We start from the raw sequence: 16,985 nt of genomic DNA, 5'->3' as shown, positions 1-16,985 counted from the left end.
TATACCTCTTTATTTCTGGGATATATTTTTGGTTTATGGGTATTATTTGAGCTGTATACCACATATTATAGTATGTTTATAATTTTACTATTGGACAATCTGATGTATATGTTGTGCGTGTGTGCGTGACAGAGAGAGAGAATATATTTCTTCTAATGTGGCTGCATGTACAAGTGTGACTGCGTGTACAAGTGGAATGTTTTTTATCTTACCATTGCTTTTATTAAGTGTAGTAGAGGTTCTGTATTGATGTGCGTTTGTTCATTTATTACATGTTTGTTTTTAGCAATGAATTTCTGTATTTGGTAGTTTTCCTGCAATTCTATATGTTTTTGTGTCTGAAGGGTTGTGGTTGTGGAGTAAGTGCTCTGTAAATGTTAAATGGTTTGTTTCATACATCCAACAGTTGATGTGTTCTTTGTACTGTGTTTTAAAATTTCTGTATGTCGTGTCTATGTGTACTGCATCACAACTGTGACATTCAAATTTGTGTATTCCCGATCCCTGAAATTTGTCCTACTTGATTACTGGATGGCTTAGGTTTGATTGGAAGATATTTACCGTTTTATATGCTATTTGGAAGCGTTATTTCTTTAGTATATTCGCCACTTTGTGTGTTAATCTATGTGTGTAAGTCATAGTGTACCATCTGATCCTTCTCTGCGTGAAATTATCATTGTGTATATGTGTTGTGCGAGTTTGTGAGTTTGCAGCTTCTGAGTTTCCTTGCAGTCTTGAAATGTTAGACATATTGCTTGTTTCGTATTTTTGTTTTTAATTTTTGATTGAGCCTGTGTATTAAATGTGCGTCATACCCATTGTTCCTAGTTATTTGCATGATTGTAATCATGTTTTTTTCATAGTTTTTCTTGTTGAGCCGAATCCTGTTTATCATATATATGTCTCAATGCCGCAGGCATCTGCCTATGGGGATGATTAGATGTGCAATGTATTATTGTGTCTGCAGCCGTCGTTTTTCTGAAAATGTTAAAAGGATGTTTGCCAATTTCTCTTATAATTGTTAGTCAAGAGAATTTATTTGATCTTCCTTTTTGTTTTTCAAGTGTTAATTTTATGTTCTGATGTTGGTTGCTGATTTTAGAGCGGAGTTCATCTATATTTTTCACTTGGTTCATGCACCACATAAATATGTTATCCACGGCACCAAGCAAAACATACCATCAGGACAAGTGTTCAGTTCCCAGTGCTGTGAAGTCTGGAAAGCAAAATTTTGAAGTTCAATTATTATAAGAAGAAGAACAGCTCCAAAAATGGAACAAAAACACAACATGTAGAAGAGCATCCACGAAAACGGTAAGAAGAGATTTAAATTATTACTAACTCACAGAAAAGCAAATTGCCATAACTGTTTATCGTTCCAAAATAAACTAAATAGTATGAAAAAAATACGTACATATTCCAAGCCATTGAAGATGCCGTGGAGAGAATAAAGGATAAACGTGTATGGCACCAAAATTATGTTTCATTCAGTTGTAATTAGGCGGTCCAAGAGTAAATATATCAATATGCCGTAACATTATACGCAGCTGAGTACGACATGAATACAAAAATTGAAGACTTTTTTGAAAGAGCCAGCACATTGAATCGTTGGATGCCTTGAATAAGATTTAAGTTCCTATTGCTCTTCGTTATTAAGGCGCCTCTCTCTGCACCACTGATTTGGAACTATCCTCAAACAGTTCGCTCATGTCCTTCGACAGTTTAACTTCCATTTCGTCGCGTTCTGAGAAGGGAAGTCGAGTAAGCTGTGAAGTATGGTTGAACTCTAGGAGTCGGGTATTGTTGCTTGTTATTGGTGCTTCCTGATAAGAAACCATTATTTATAATACCTTCTCAGGGTCTTGATGCTGCATGGTTACACTTGTTATACCGTCAGCATAAGCGTTAACGGCGAACCTTTGCACACCAACATGTAGTCAAGAGGTTTCGTTGGCCACTGAGCGGATCACTGGTTCCAAGGAAACTATAGATAATATCATGAATAACGGGCCGGACTGAGGGCTGAACTGAGAATTCTCCCGTGAAGTGACCGTTTACTTGTCTTTTAGAGCCATTGTATTCTGATCTAGTAGTAGTAGATGTATTGTTGCCTGTGGGACGTTACAGTGTTCCACTACACTGATGTTGGCGACTGTTAAAGCCATTTTCTAGGCCAATGTTCAATAATCCTATAGTTCCGTTTTGATACATGCGTGAGAAGAAGGTAGTGTCTCTCAGAGAGCACAGTCAGTCAATGATCTACCTGTTGCGAACACATCACGTCTGGCCAGGCTCGATTATCTGTGGAAGAGTCTCTTTTAGTCTAGGGCTATTACGTGCGCCATTACTTTTGAGTCGGTAAGTAATAAAGTTGTCGGCTTACAATCAGTTATTCTTCTTGGTTTCGAAGGTTTGGGCACAAGCGCTATAATTCCTGGTTCATTTGCTGAATACATTTGACCAATTCTATGTTTCTCATTCACGAGCTCTGTGAATTCCGCTTTGATAACAGACCAGAAAACTTTGTAAAATCCATATGGCACCGGTATGCTGCCAATGCCGGACTCCTGTTTCGTGATAAGTGATCTGTAATGTCTTCAATTTTTTCTGCGTATATAGGCGCCGTCAATATAGTGGCATTTTCGTTGGTGAGGGAAGTCGTGCACTTTTCTAGCAACTTTCTGCCTTCGCAGGATTCTGTTGCTGCCTTCCCAACGCTAAGCAGGTTACGTTTAACTTCCTAAACCCAACCACAATAGGTGGATTGGGGTAAAGCTTTTATTTTAACAACAACGGCATGGTGGACCGAGAAGCTGACGAGGATTACTTCATATTCTATCCATTCCTGTTGTGGCACAAAATCTATACGGTCTCGAAACTGGTAGTGGGTTTGTGTTCGCGTAGTGGGATCACGTGATGGCTGGTCGGTCTATGTTCGTTTGGCCCTCCAACCATGTTACGTAAGAGGCCAAATTAGGAATTTATCCTGTTACCTATCGATCTTACAACAGAATTACAATCTCCCCCCATTATTGTGTCACCCTTTACGTGTCTCATAAATACAGGATATTTCTATTATTTATTTCTGATGAGGTATAAAGGTTTAGTATTTTTATTTCGTTTGGTTCGGCTTTGAAACCACGTCCATCCGGTTGCTTTCCTAAGTTCTCCAATTCCAGTCTCATTCTGGCTTAAATGCATTAACCACATCCGCTAGAGCCGACATTGTTGTAGATACTATTGCTGTTGCAGATTCATCTCTTTGCACTCTACTTCCTGAAGGAAGACGATGTCTGCGTCATTGGTTTGTAAGAAATTCCCAGAGTCCTCATCTTTTCTTTTTTTACTTGTCAAGCAGCAGATATTCAGCGTGAGTAGAGTAACCACCTTCTATTGTCCTTTGCAAGCTATTTGTCAGTCTGGATTCATTTCCACTAGGTTCGCTTTCCATTTGTTCCTTCTCGTTGTCTTGGTATTTCCTTTCCGCAACTTTCTTATTTTTCCGACGTGCTGCATTTAGATTTGGTTCGGCTTTCACTCCCGGTGACTTCTCAACGCATTAAAATTTTATTGCCATTTGGTTGCTAATACGTTTCTCTGTTGTCTTAGCTGTATGCTTTGCAGATCGTGTGGTGGTAGTGGAAATGGTTTCCGTACAGTCTTCTACTTTACTTTCCTGTTTATGTTCCAGTCACAGCTGTTGTGATTGTCTGGCGTGTTGTTTCCTGCATTGGTGGTTGTTTACTTTCCTGCTGTAGACAGCTCAAGGCGCTCGCCACGTATAGTTGTCAGGATTGATGAAGATCTGTGCCAGGACTCTGCCCTGCAATGCTGAAACGTATCGGGCTTCTTCTTTGGTATCTCTGTCGATTTTTCTTGAGGGTCTTCTTCAGACCTCGTACTGCCCTTTCCTAATGCCAGTTTCTTGTTGTTTTCATTAGGATGAGAACCAGAAGGACTTCCGATTTTCATGTGTTTTTCGTTTTCTTGCTGTTGAACTGAAGTCTCATGTACTCTGAAGGTGTTTTTCTGAACAGTACCTGCAGCCTGGTCTTTAGTTTTATTCTTTTGATCGTTGTTTGATTTCTTGCGTACTTCATTTGTTATTGGTCTCTTGTTCAAGTATGGGAATTTCTCTTCAGTTAAACTAAGGGAATGGTCAGCAGATTACATATGAGTATAGTCGGTGTTTCCCGTAGCAGAGTATTGTGGGTGTTGTCCGTAGCAGTACTTGAAGGACTCAGTTCCTGTGCCTCCAATCTTGACCACTGTTGCAGATTTCCTCGTAGAATAAACACGCATCGTGGGCAGTTTTCTCGAAGGTGTCCTCGTTCAGTTCACACGCGACATGTGGAAGTTTGCACAACGTACGTTGTGTGCGCCTTGCACCCGTCCACGATAATGTGGGATGGAATATTAGACGCAACAAACATTCGTACAGATTTAATCTCATTGTAGCACCGAATCTTGTATTTATTAGACTACTTTTCGAATTCTGTGCGTTTTATGTGCCCATAATTAGAAATTATTTGTATCGGGTCCTTGCTGCTCAGCTCTCGAGAATGATTTAACAACCTGACTGTTTTCAGTTCGCTGTGAAGGTTATTTATATAAAATACTTACGTCAACAGTGCTGACAGAATCATCAGGATGACGGGCTTCATCTGTGTTTTCAGCAATATTCCAACATAACAGAATTATGCAACTTAGCAAAAACACAATATTTCGCATTATCCGTTTGAATGAAAGTAACGTTATCACCAAAAATACCGAAATTTTCATGCAACCGGTCATGAATCTCCAAGTCTGCGGGCTGAACATGTCTTTTATTTTGTCAAAGGCGAACGTCAAAGAATTTCTCCTGATCAAATTTATGGACATTATTTGCAGGTATGAAGAGGAACCTCCATTATATGAACAACAGACAAAGACGGTGAACAGGAAGTATTTCTACTTACAAGTTCAGTGGCTGCACAAAGAACGCAATATACACGTAGAGTAGCACTTGCTTACATAAACAGTCAGGTACAACATGGATCGCTGCACCGTAAATCCAAACAGGCTGAGCACCCAGCCGCGAATCCCTTGCCGCCCTCTGTGCCGCCATAGCGATGGTTCTTTGAAAAGGAATCATACTGTACTCTTGCCCAATACGCTATACGCAATTTGAAAGAAAAATTCTGACCTGATGCTGTGAGCAACGTAGCATCATAGTGGTGGATAGTGTGGTGTAACGACGTATTAGTTTTTCGTTTGATATATGACCATGTGCAGACTTCGTCACCTACGTCAGTTACAACCCACTTCAAAAATGATTCATATTCTTTTTAAATTGTCATAGAATGGTTCTTGAACGAAACTGTAAAACATCAGTTGAGTCGTGTGCAGAGAATTACATCACTTGGGCCAATTGGTTTTCGTAACTTTTTCGAATTTAAATTTCGTTTGTTTCTCCTCAGAAAATTATATCGACACACGTTATCTTGATCTAATCGATATCAGAATCTCACATTAAATAAACTTTTTAGATTCAAAGTTTCGGCCAACGCTGTCTGAATCAATAATCTTGTCAAATATATTATTAATCCGTTCACATAACTCTTCCTAAATAAATCTTCAAGACACGTGTTTCACCTTTAGTAACATACACTATTTTATTAGCTTCCTACACATACAGATGTGAACTTGAGCGTTGACAGACAGTGACTAACTTTTCAATAAGGTTAAGATCATTATGACGTCATTGTTGTACAAAAAGAGTATAAAAATTCATTTTTAATTTTTTAGAAACACGACGCAACAACTCGGTTCCAGGATCTTCTGTTGCTCCTTGGCTGTCGACCCGCGACGTATAGCGGCCAGCAATTTCCTCTCTGGTCGCGGCAACGAAGATGCTGTCCCCGTTCGTTGCGCCGACCTCTCCGTACATGAAACACATAAAAAAATACAAACTTTTAGATAATTCACATTTATTACAAATAATAAGAAAACACATAAACAAAACTAAATTAAACTTATAGTCACCTGCAAACTGTGCTGACTTTGGTGGATGGGTGACGCTTAATTTCGTCCCACTACATACCCCACCCACAAGCTCAGTTTGTCAGGTTTTAACCGGAATTAAAACTGTTCAATATACAATATTTAACTGTTAATACATTTTCCTCACATTTTACGTAACCTAGAGTCCTTGCTATTAGATAGATTTAATCCTTTTAATACGATATCGTTGTGACTATTTGTCATTTACTCTTAATTGTGCTCTTATGGTAATTCGTAACCGAATATAGGGAGATTGCTCCTCTTCAGTTAATAGTTGCTAATAAATACTAATTTAGTACGTTCTTTAACGTTGTACATTAGGACAGAGCGTTCAAACGGTGATAGATTAGTTTCAGTTTCATTTATTTTCTAGTTATTCTTTCCAAGAATGTACATTACTAATAAGTTTCTCACAATAACTAATAGTACTATTTACTTTACGTCATTCTCTTCCCTAATGCCTTATTTATGCCTGAGGTCAAGAAGAAATCAAGCAAACTTTCTTTAGAATCTCGGCACGGCTTTCTTTACCTTCGGACACCTTGTTGGGTAATGGCCATTTATTTAGGAGAAACAAGCGAGAGAGCCCCGTTTGGTGTGTTCTATATTAACACTATTGCAAACCTCTATTAAAGGCACTCTGCTATGTTCTCGTGAGCCATATAGCTCTGGACGCCCATGGTCCCTAAAACTATTAACCATCCCCTTTGGCTCCTACTATCCGAGTAAATTTAAAATAAGCAAAATTCCTTTAGACCTAAGAGCAAAATTTCCTCCATATAAATCCCCCTTTTGGTTATCTTTCTCTTTTTGAAGTACCAGTAGATTATTGTAGAACACATGTTTAAGCTTTCTGTCATTTATTTAAAATAATACGTAACTATCACGAAAAACTTCACATGAATAAACTATGAACGCTCTTCCGTATGTAACATATACTAAATATTAACTTATTTAGGAATGAAGAATTTCATTTGATCAACACTATATAATCCTTTAATTACACCTGATGAAGGTTCCATAAGAAGTAATGCTTTGGGATGTACAATCTTATGTACAACATATGGACCTTCAAAGATCAAGAAGAATTTTCTACATTCCTTATCGATCTTAGAACTTTTAGGATGAGATCGTACTAACACAAGATCTCCTACCTGAAATGAGGGTTCTACAGCCTGTTGATTATAACTTTTAATTCTCCGTTCGGCATTTTTTACAATCTGTTCGCAAACTTTTTCGTCTGGAATATCTTGTTGTATCTCATTTACTGGTGGCCAAGGTAAAGCAGCTAGTAAAGGCTCACCTATAATTCGTTTGCCTAAAATTTCTATAGGTGATAATCCCGTCGTTAGGTGAGGCAATTCATTTAATATCTTTTCGAATTCAGGCCTTAGTTTGGCCCACCGAGTATGTTTATGTGCACAATAAGTTCTACATAATCGTCCTAATTCTTTCATGACTCTTTCTACTAAATTACTTTAAGGGTGATATTTCGAAATTAAGATATGTTTGATTCCATATTGTTTTATCATATCTTGAAATCTTTGACTAATAAAGGCACTACCGTTGTCAGACATAAGTCGTTTAGGAATGCCCCAGTTAACAAAGTAATTTCGGGTGAGGCAGCGTATAACGCTTGCTGTATTCGCTCGTTTCAAAGTATATAGCTTCACATGTTTGGACCAACATTCCATTACAACAAACACATATGTTAATCCTCCTGAACTCCGAGGCAGAGGGCCGAAAAAATCTAATGATAGTAGATCCCACAAACCTCGAGGAATTACAGCATATAATTTATAACGCTTGGATTTGTTATTAACTTTAACCTTTTGACAGGTTTCACAAGCCCTAATAATACTTCTCACAATACGTGACATATTTTTGAAATAATAATACTTCATTAGATGTTTAATACATTTATGAATTCCAAAATGCCCGTAACCTTCATGAATATAAGTAATTAACTCGTCCACAACAGTTTTCGGAATGCAGATTTTCCATCTCTGGTGTTCCCTCTGTGCTTTCCAATACAACAAGTCGTTAAAATATAACCACACACCCCGGGTGTTAACTGTTTCGTCCCCATTATTAAGGTTTTGTATAAGGTCCCTATATTGATCGTCATTTCTTTGATTGCATCTAACAGCAGTTACTATCCGTTTAACCTTACGTTCGTTCTCCTTAGTTAAAAGGAAATAAACATGATAATTTGTTCCTGGTTCTTCTGCAATATTAATATTCTCCATTCCTACGGGAAGCCTTGACAAAGCATCTGAAATTACATTCTGAGATCCTTTTATATACCTAATTTCGTACTGAAATTCTTGCAAGTATAATACCCAACGTAATAGCCTACGGTGAAGTAACCGGCAATTGTTCAAAAAGATTAAAGCCTGATGATCAGTATATACAATTGTTTTTCTTCCCATTAATAATCCTCTAAATCGTTGAAAACCCCATACCACTGCGAGAGCTTCCTTCTCGGATACAAAATAATTTCTTTCATGTTTATTTAAAGTTCGACTAGCGAATCCAATAGGCCGATATAATCCCTCTTCATTGGTCAGATCACCTTGGAATATTACACAAGACACACCATAATCAGAGGCATCCGTACACATACCAAAGTCCTGATCGAAATCTGGGTGGTATAACATTTTGGCTTTGGTTAACGCTCCTTTTATCTTATTAAAAACTTCCTCTTCCTTTTGTCCCCAGAGCCATACTGACTTCTCTTTCAATAAATCTAGTAATGTAGGATTAACAATATCCTGCCCTGGAAGAAATCTTCTCAGAAATCCTACCATTCCTAAGAATGATTTCAATTGTTTCCGATTTCTAGGACTCGGGCATCGAGCAATAGCTTCAATACGTGCTGGGTCTGGCCTAATACCTTTACTGTCCACTATATGCCCCAAAAATCTCACCTCCTCCTTTCCGAAGTAAGACTTAGATAATTTTAAAGTAATTCCTCTGTCAATTAAACAGTTAAACAATTCCCGTAATATCGTTACGTGTTCTTCCCACGTTTTAGTAGCTACCAAAATATCATCTACATATAAAATAATCTTTTGTAACAATTGCTGACCCAAAGCAGAATCTAATGCCCTAATGAAAGTTGACACTGATATATTAAGTCCAAAAGGTAAAACTTGGAACTGATATGATCTGCCTTCAAAAAGAAAAACCGTATATTGCCGTGAATCCGGGTGTAATGTTACTTGATGGTAGCCAGAGGTTAGATCCATTGTACTCATATAACGAGAACCAGCGATCTTAAGAAGTACGTCCTCCATAGGAATAGGTCTGTCTCTTTCCATCTCTATAATTTTATTTAATTCACGGGCATCCAGAACCAGTCGTACCCCACCAGTAGCTTTCTTAACTACCCACAACGGACTGTTAAAAGCGCTACATGATCGTTCGATAATGTTTTGTTCTAGCATCTTACTTATTTCTCTACTAGCCGGTTCTTTGAATTGTACTGGAATGGGATAAGGTTTCTTAAAGAATGGTTTTTTATCTTTAATCTTAAGTTTACAAACGTAATCTTTAATTCTCCCCGGTTCATCTGAGAAGACGGCTCTAAATTCTAACATCAAAGATTCCAACTCTTCCTTTTCTTGCTCGGATAGACAATTCGTAGATAAACATTTTTCTTTCACTTCGGTTTCGATACTATTACTAGCCTGACATTGGTATACTGCATACCCAAGATCACTAAAATCTGTTAATAGATTCACGGTCGGTGCGTACTTAATCTGTAAGGATTCGTAGCAATTTTCAGGTACTTGACTATTAGAGAACCTCACTTTAAAAGTACATGCCTCCTTATGGATGGTTAAGGAAGAATCTTTAAAATCTAATATAGCTTTATATTTACACAGCCAATCTATACCTAAAATTATGGCCACATTTAAGTTGGCTACGACGAGTACAGAGTGAGCAATTAATTGTTTAGCAATTTCAAAAGTTACATAAACTTCCTCAGTAATATTTTGACTTCTTTTACCAGTAACTCCTATAATTTTCACCCCAGTTACAGGTAAAGTCGGGAAATTCCAATATTTTCTTTTAAGCTGAAATAATTCTTTGGATAAAATACTTACTTCGCTACCCGAATCAACTATCATATTTACTTCGGTATCTTTAATATAACCTTTAATAACGGGTTTATATGTTATATTTTCCCTTATCTGATTGTCTTCCTGAAGTAAATCTTGTTGCCAGTCACCGTCCTTTTGGCAGCTTAATGATAAATTGCAATTGGGTCTTGTATAATCTTGACCAATAGTTCCCTTTAGTTGACCCGTACTAAAGGACTTCACTAGTTTTCCGAACTTTCTATGATGACGTCACCTACCACTTGACCTTCATTAATTACTTGAGGATGATTTATCTCATGATCGTTATTGTATAATTTCCGCACTTTAGAGTTATTACCACGATTTTGTTGGCTCTCTTTATCTTTAGATTGACGTTTTATATAACAGAACCGGCTATGATTGTTGTTATTAGCTTTTCGTGGTTCTGAATTAATATTATTATTTCGAGGATTGTCATTTCTACCAAATCTAAACTTCTCGTCTTCCCTTTCTCTATTAAGTATATCTAACTGCTCTAAATATCCTAACAATTCGCACGGCTGTGACCATTCTCTTTCTATCATTCTTTCCTTTACGTAATACGGTAACCTACTAATTAGGACTCGTATTAAATGACTTTCAATAATTGGTTCTTCAATTAATTTAGCACGGTTTAAATGCCATTCAAAATAATTCCTATAACCTCCCCACCGTTTAGAATATGGAGGAGGGTCTAACAACTCTAAAGTTAAGTGTTGTTGTTTTCCTCTTGACCAATAATTTTGTTTAAACTGCTTAACAAAATCATCCCAGTCCCTGAATTCAGTTCTATGCAGTACTGCCCATTCCGCAGCTTCTGCTTCTAAATGTCCTATTACAAATTGAATGCGTTTTTCATTACTCCATTTAGGAGATAATGATGTTTCAAAAGCTTTTATAAAGATTATAGGGTGAAGTTCGCCTCCTGGTTTAAATACAGGAAATCGACTTGCTACATTTGAATTTGTCGTTATGTCATCCAGACATTCTGCGAGAGAAATAGTCGGATTTTGTTTAGATTGCAGAGACGGAGTTGCATCGGATTGGCTTGCCGTGATTGCTTTATTCATATTGTTGTCGTCCGAGCTAGCAAATTCGATGCGACTGTTGTCTCTGATTATGTTATTACCTCTGCTACCTGAAATGTTCTCGTTATTATCTAATTCCGATAACCGTTTAGTAATTTCCTGTATCCGCATTTCTGTATTGGATACTCGATTAGCTAATATCGATTCTTCACTGTGCTCACGATGTGAACGCTCTGTACCTTCATCAATGTTATTATCTTTGGCAGTCTCAAGATTACTGCATATTTCAGTAATTAAAAATTTCATGTTTTCGATTTCGGTATGGTCCTTTTCTACTTGATGAGTTAAGGTTTCCAATTCTACATTATCTATTGAAGAAATCTCTACAGGTTTGGTAGAGACCTCTTTAATAGATTTCAATAATTCTCTGCGAACAGTTTCTGTTTGCATAGAAAATTCATCTCGTAACATATCGTTATTTTTCTGTATTTCATTTACAACTAAGATATTGACACTATCTAGTCTCTCGGATAAGTCAGTAATATCGTGTCGCATGCGAGCTTTTTCCTCGCGCGATTCCTGGATATGTTCTTCTAACCTTTTACAATTATCAGCAATCTTATTACTAAGTCCTACTAATTTTTCCTGCATTTCAACTTTAGAAGACTCTATTTTATCACTTAATTCTCGACTGGTTTCATTAAGATATTCCTGCAACCTGTCTGTTGATTTTGTTAGCTCCCCTTTAAGTCTAGCAGTAGATTCCTCGTTAGACTGTTTTAATTCCTGTTTTAGTTCCTGTTTCAATCTAGCAGTAGATTCCTCGTTAGACTGTTTTAATCTAGCCATAGATTCTTCGTTAGACTGTTTTAATCTAGCAGTAGATTCTTCGTTAGACTGTTTTAATTCCTGTTTTAGTTCCTCTTTTAATCTAGCAGTAGATTCCTCGTTAGACTGTTTTAATTCCTGTTTTAGTTCCTCTTTCAATCTAGCAGTAGATTCCTCGTTAGACTGTTTTAATCTAGCCATAGATTCTTCGTTAGACTGTTTTAATTCCTGTTTTAGTTCCTCTTTTAATCTAGCAGTAGATTCCTCGTTAGATTGTTTTAATTTAGCGATCGCCCTAAAAAGGGCTCTCATGCTCCTATCGGACATAGATTGCTCTTCGTCTGACATTTCACTTCCCGACATTATGTAAGATATTAACTATTTACACACGCAGACTTGTAATCAACAATCCTGTAAAAGCACCCTTCCTATGTACAACACTCCACTTCCAACTTGAAACAAACTCACCGGACACTAATATTGTAATTTGTAGTTCTCGATGATTAGTGTGCTGCTCTGGGCTGCAGATGTAACAGCCGTCGATGCAGCCGCTGAGATGCTGCGACCCCGCTTCCGCAACCGGCAGGACGCTGAGTCGAACACCGGAAACGTCGCTAGCTGCAACCACGCCCGGCACCGCCGTAGACAGGCGAAGCCCTCAGCAACACCTCTAATACCAGCCGGAGGAACGCCCCGCAGCTGACGTACTGGGCCTATTAGTTTAGGGAGAAAAAGGGTTGTCGAGGTCTGCAGCGTTCAGCTGCTGCCCAACAGATGCGCCTTCTCGTGGAACAACTGCGTGACCGTACTGCTTGGCTGCACTCCGTCAGATGCCCACACCCGCGAAGTCGCCGCTGGCTGGTGAAGGCTCCAAGAAACTCGCGTTGACTTCCGAAGGACTCTTGATGCTTTGTTTCGTACCTGTGTGCCTTAGTTGCACACAAGTCCTGTTTCTAAGGTCGCCACGGTGTGGTGTAACGACGTATTATTTTTTCGTTTGATATATGACCATGTGCAGACTTCGTCACCTACGTCAGTTACAACCCACTTCAAAAATGATTCATATTCTTTTTAAATTGTCATAGAATGGTTCTTGAACGAAACTGTAAAACATCAGTTGAGTCGTGTGCAGAGAATTACATCACTTGGGCCAATTGGTTTTCGTAACTTTTTCGAATTTAAATTTCGTTTGTTTCTCCTCAGAAAATTATATCGACACACGTTATCTTGATCTAATCGATATCAGAATCTCACATTAAATAAACTTTTTAGATTCAAAGTTTCGGCCAACGCTGTCTGAATCAATAATCTTGTCAAATATATTATTAATCCGTTCACATAACTCTTCCTAAATAAATCTTCAAGACACGTGTTTCACCTTTAGTAACATACACTATTTTATTAGCTTCCTACACATACAGATGTGAACTTGAGCGTTGACAGACAGTGACTAACTTTTCAATAAGGTTAAGATCATTATGACGTCATTGTTGTACAAAAAGAGTATAAAAATTCATTTTTAATTTTTTAGAAACACGACGCAACAACTCGGTTCCAGGATCTTCTGTTGCTCCTTGGCTGTCGACCCGCGACGTATAGCGGCCAGCAATTTCCTCTCTGGTCGCGGCAACGAAGATGCTGTCCCCGTTCGTTGCGCCGACCTCTCCGTACATGAAACACATAAAAAAATACAAACTTTTAGATAATTCACATTTATTACAAATAATAAGAAAACACATAAACAAAACTAAATTAAACTTATAGTCACCTGCAAACTGTGCTGACTTTGGTGGATGGGTGACGCTTAATTTCGTCCCACTACAATAGGATGACGTCACATCAGAGCAAGTATAGTACAAAAAGGATAGCTGTGCCTCTTCTCAGAGTTGAACATAGCACGCCTGACCGTCATTTCAGCACTCAACACTGATTTGTCGTTATCATGAAGAGAATACTACAGAACATGTTTTCGTCCATTCTTTTTTCCATACAAGCACGTATCGGTAGAGAAATGGCGTACTTTTATTGCGATTACCAGCTAGAATTCAAAGATAACTAGCGTGATTGGAGTGTAACTCCTGGCTCGTATTCGAAGCGAAGTGGCACAATATTAGTGCGATATTTACAGTGTGCTGTAGCACATTAGCACATGATAACCGGTCTACACTAATGAATACGATTTTTGAAAATGTGAACGATCTGCACGTTTGCCCATCAGTGGATACCCCCCCCCCCCTAGCTCCAGTAATTTACAGTAAACTATTGCTATACCGACAGGAAAAATTGAAACAGCAAAAAAATTACTGTAGGGTAGTGAAATTTTTGAAATACGTTTGTCTAGGTAGCATAGTTCATTGATTGACATTCCAAGATCACAGGCTAATGTAAGTACGAGATAAGCCATTGCAAATTTGCAGTGTAACCGCCAGGATGTTGAATGCAATCTTGCAAACATGCATGCTTTGTGTCATACAGGTGCCGTATGTCCGTCTCTGGAATGGAGTTCCATGTCTGTTGCACTTGGTTGATCAATACTGCGACAGTTTAGGGTGGTTGCGGATGATGCTGGAGTTGTCTTTCAATGATGTCCCATATGTGCTCGAGTAGAGATAGATCCGGTGACTGAGGAGGGCAAGGCCACACGTCAACTCTCTGCAGAGCATGCTGGGCTACAGCAGCGGTATGCGGGCGAGCGTTATCCTGTTGGAAAACACCCCTGGAATGCTATTCGTGAATGGCAACGCAACAGGTCAAATCAACTCATTGACGTACAAATTTGCAGTCTGGGTGCGTGGTATAACCACGAGAGTGCTCCTGCTGCCATACGAAATTGAATCTCCGACTAGAGCTCCATGTGTAGGTCCAGTGTGTCTAGGACAACATGTTGTCAGTGCACCTGAACTTGTATGTGTGATAGATTATTGGAACGATGTCAAAAGGCTGAAAAGGCTGCATTTTGACGACGACATGTACTCATGTGAGACAGTTTTATATTCTGACAGAATGTAACTTTGCAGTGTTTCTTGAAAATGGCCATAAGGCCGAAATTTCAATAGTAACTATAAATAGTTTATACAGTTAACGGCGACTATGATGTCCTTTAAGAAATATTATATGACTGTGAATCCCAACCATGAGAAGTTAATTTAACTATACTCTTCACCATAAAGCTGGAAGGCTCTGGCTCTGAGCACTATGGGACTTAACATCTATGGTCATCAGTCCCCTAGAACTTAGAACTACTTAAACCTAACTAACCTAAGGACAGCACACAACACCCAGCCATCACGAGGCAGAGAAAATCCCTGACCCCGCCGGGAATCGAACCCGGGAACCCGGGCGTGGGAAGCGAGAACGCTACCGCACGACCACGAGATGCGGGCAAAGCTGGAAGGAAAAAGGTTAGAGTGGAAGGTAACATCTTTATTTTTGTCGGGAAATATATTGAACTGACGAGATGCTGGTGGTGGACAGAGAGGAGTTTAATGGGTGTATTACCTCTAAGCATAGAGTTGAGGACTGTGTCTATCGCTGTTTGACGTCAGAGATCGCTACAGATGCCTCCTGCTGCATTGCTCGACAATCATCCTACAGCCCAGGTAATCGAAACTCAGGAAAGCCATTGCACCTGATCACAATTGATGGAAATGTTTCATTGTTCTAAATACACATCTAAATTGTTGTGAAAAAAAAAAAACCAGCGCTCATCATCAGTGGATCATAACGCAACACATGTACTGGAGATAGAGGAAAATCGTCGTCCCAAAGATTGCACCAGGATACAGGGGTGGGAACTGCACATATGTTCTCATCGGTGTACGGTCACGAACTACCCAACTTAGAGCCACTCTTGCCTCCCCTCATCCCTTCATCTCCCTCCCTCTCTGCGGGGTAGGTGGGGTTACAGGCTTTTTGAAATGGCTAGCTGCTACTGCTTCCATGCACTCCCTATGCTCACCACAGCCTCCCGCCGTGCCCGGTGGCAGAGCCTGCAGTCTAATGTGTCAGCAGCGAAGACATGTCTTCATGGTGCAGGTGGTCGGTCTCAGCTAAACTTGTCGATACATACAATGGACTGTAACGCTCCTGAACAAAGTGAGATAAATGATGGCCACCAAAGTGGACGTCTAAAATGTAAACATGCCACCCCCCCCCCCCCCCCCACCACCACCACCACGCCGCTCCAGGTCGAACTTCGAACTTTACTGCCGCCTGGGGCTACAACCTACACTGGACCCATCTCCCACCCACAACCGCATACCGTTCTGCAATGGAGAACACTTTAATTAACATCAATGTCCCTCCTATAATCAAGTCTCTAGTACAAAAAAGAAAACATAATCACGGTGATAATAATTGTCTTGGTTCCGCGAAAATAGGAGCAGTCCATTTTCTTTTAGTTTTAGGAACAAAATCGGTATAGCTTTTACGAGTTACAGATGACCAAACTACAGAGGTCGGCTGCACATCTGACAGGTGTATTAACTTATCTCACTTCTCCTGTACCCTGTATAAAATCGAAAACAACTTCCACTGTTTTGGTACAAAAAGTACCGATCACTACAGAATGCCATCGTTATTTAGAACTCATAGAGTAAATATTGCATACGGTAAGTTAGTTTAAGTTACTTTAAGCAGTGTGTAAGTTTAGGGACCGATTACCTCAGCAGTTTGATCCTTTAGGAATTCACACACATTTACACACTTCAGAGTAAAGATAAAGTAATAATTTAAACTCTGAAGGAAAAAAGTATTTGTTAAGCAATTTGTTTCTGCTTGATGGCCAAAATTACATGGCTTGAGAGCGTGCCTCACATTCAAATCAGTGTCTGTAAATGAATCATTATGGCTATGTGTATTACAGATATTTCAGACACGTGAAGTAACCTTACAGACGCCAGCCGCTGTGGCCTAGCGGGTCTAGGCACTTCAGTCTGGAACAGCGCTGCTGCTGCGGTCG

The sequence above is a fragment of the Schistocerca americana genome, chromosome 7 (genome assembly GCF_021461395.2).
Source record: "Schistocerca americana isolate TAMUIC-IGC-003095 chromosome 7, iqSchAmer2.1, whole genome shotgun sequence".
Taxonomy (NCBI): Eukaryota; Metazoa; Arthropoda; class Insecta; order Orthoptera; family Acrididae; genus Schistocerca; species Schistocerca americana.
This window is presented reverse-complemented; position numbering follows the sequence as displayed.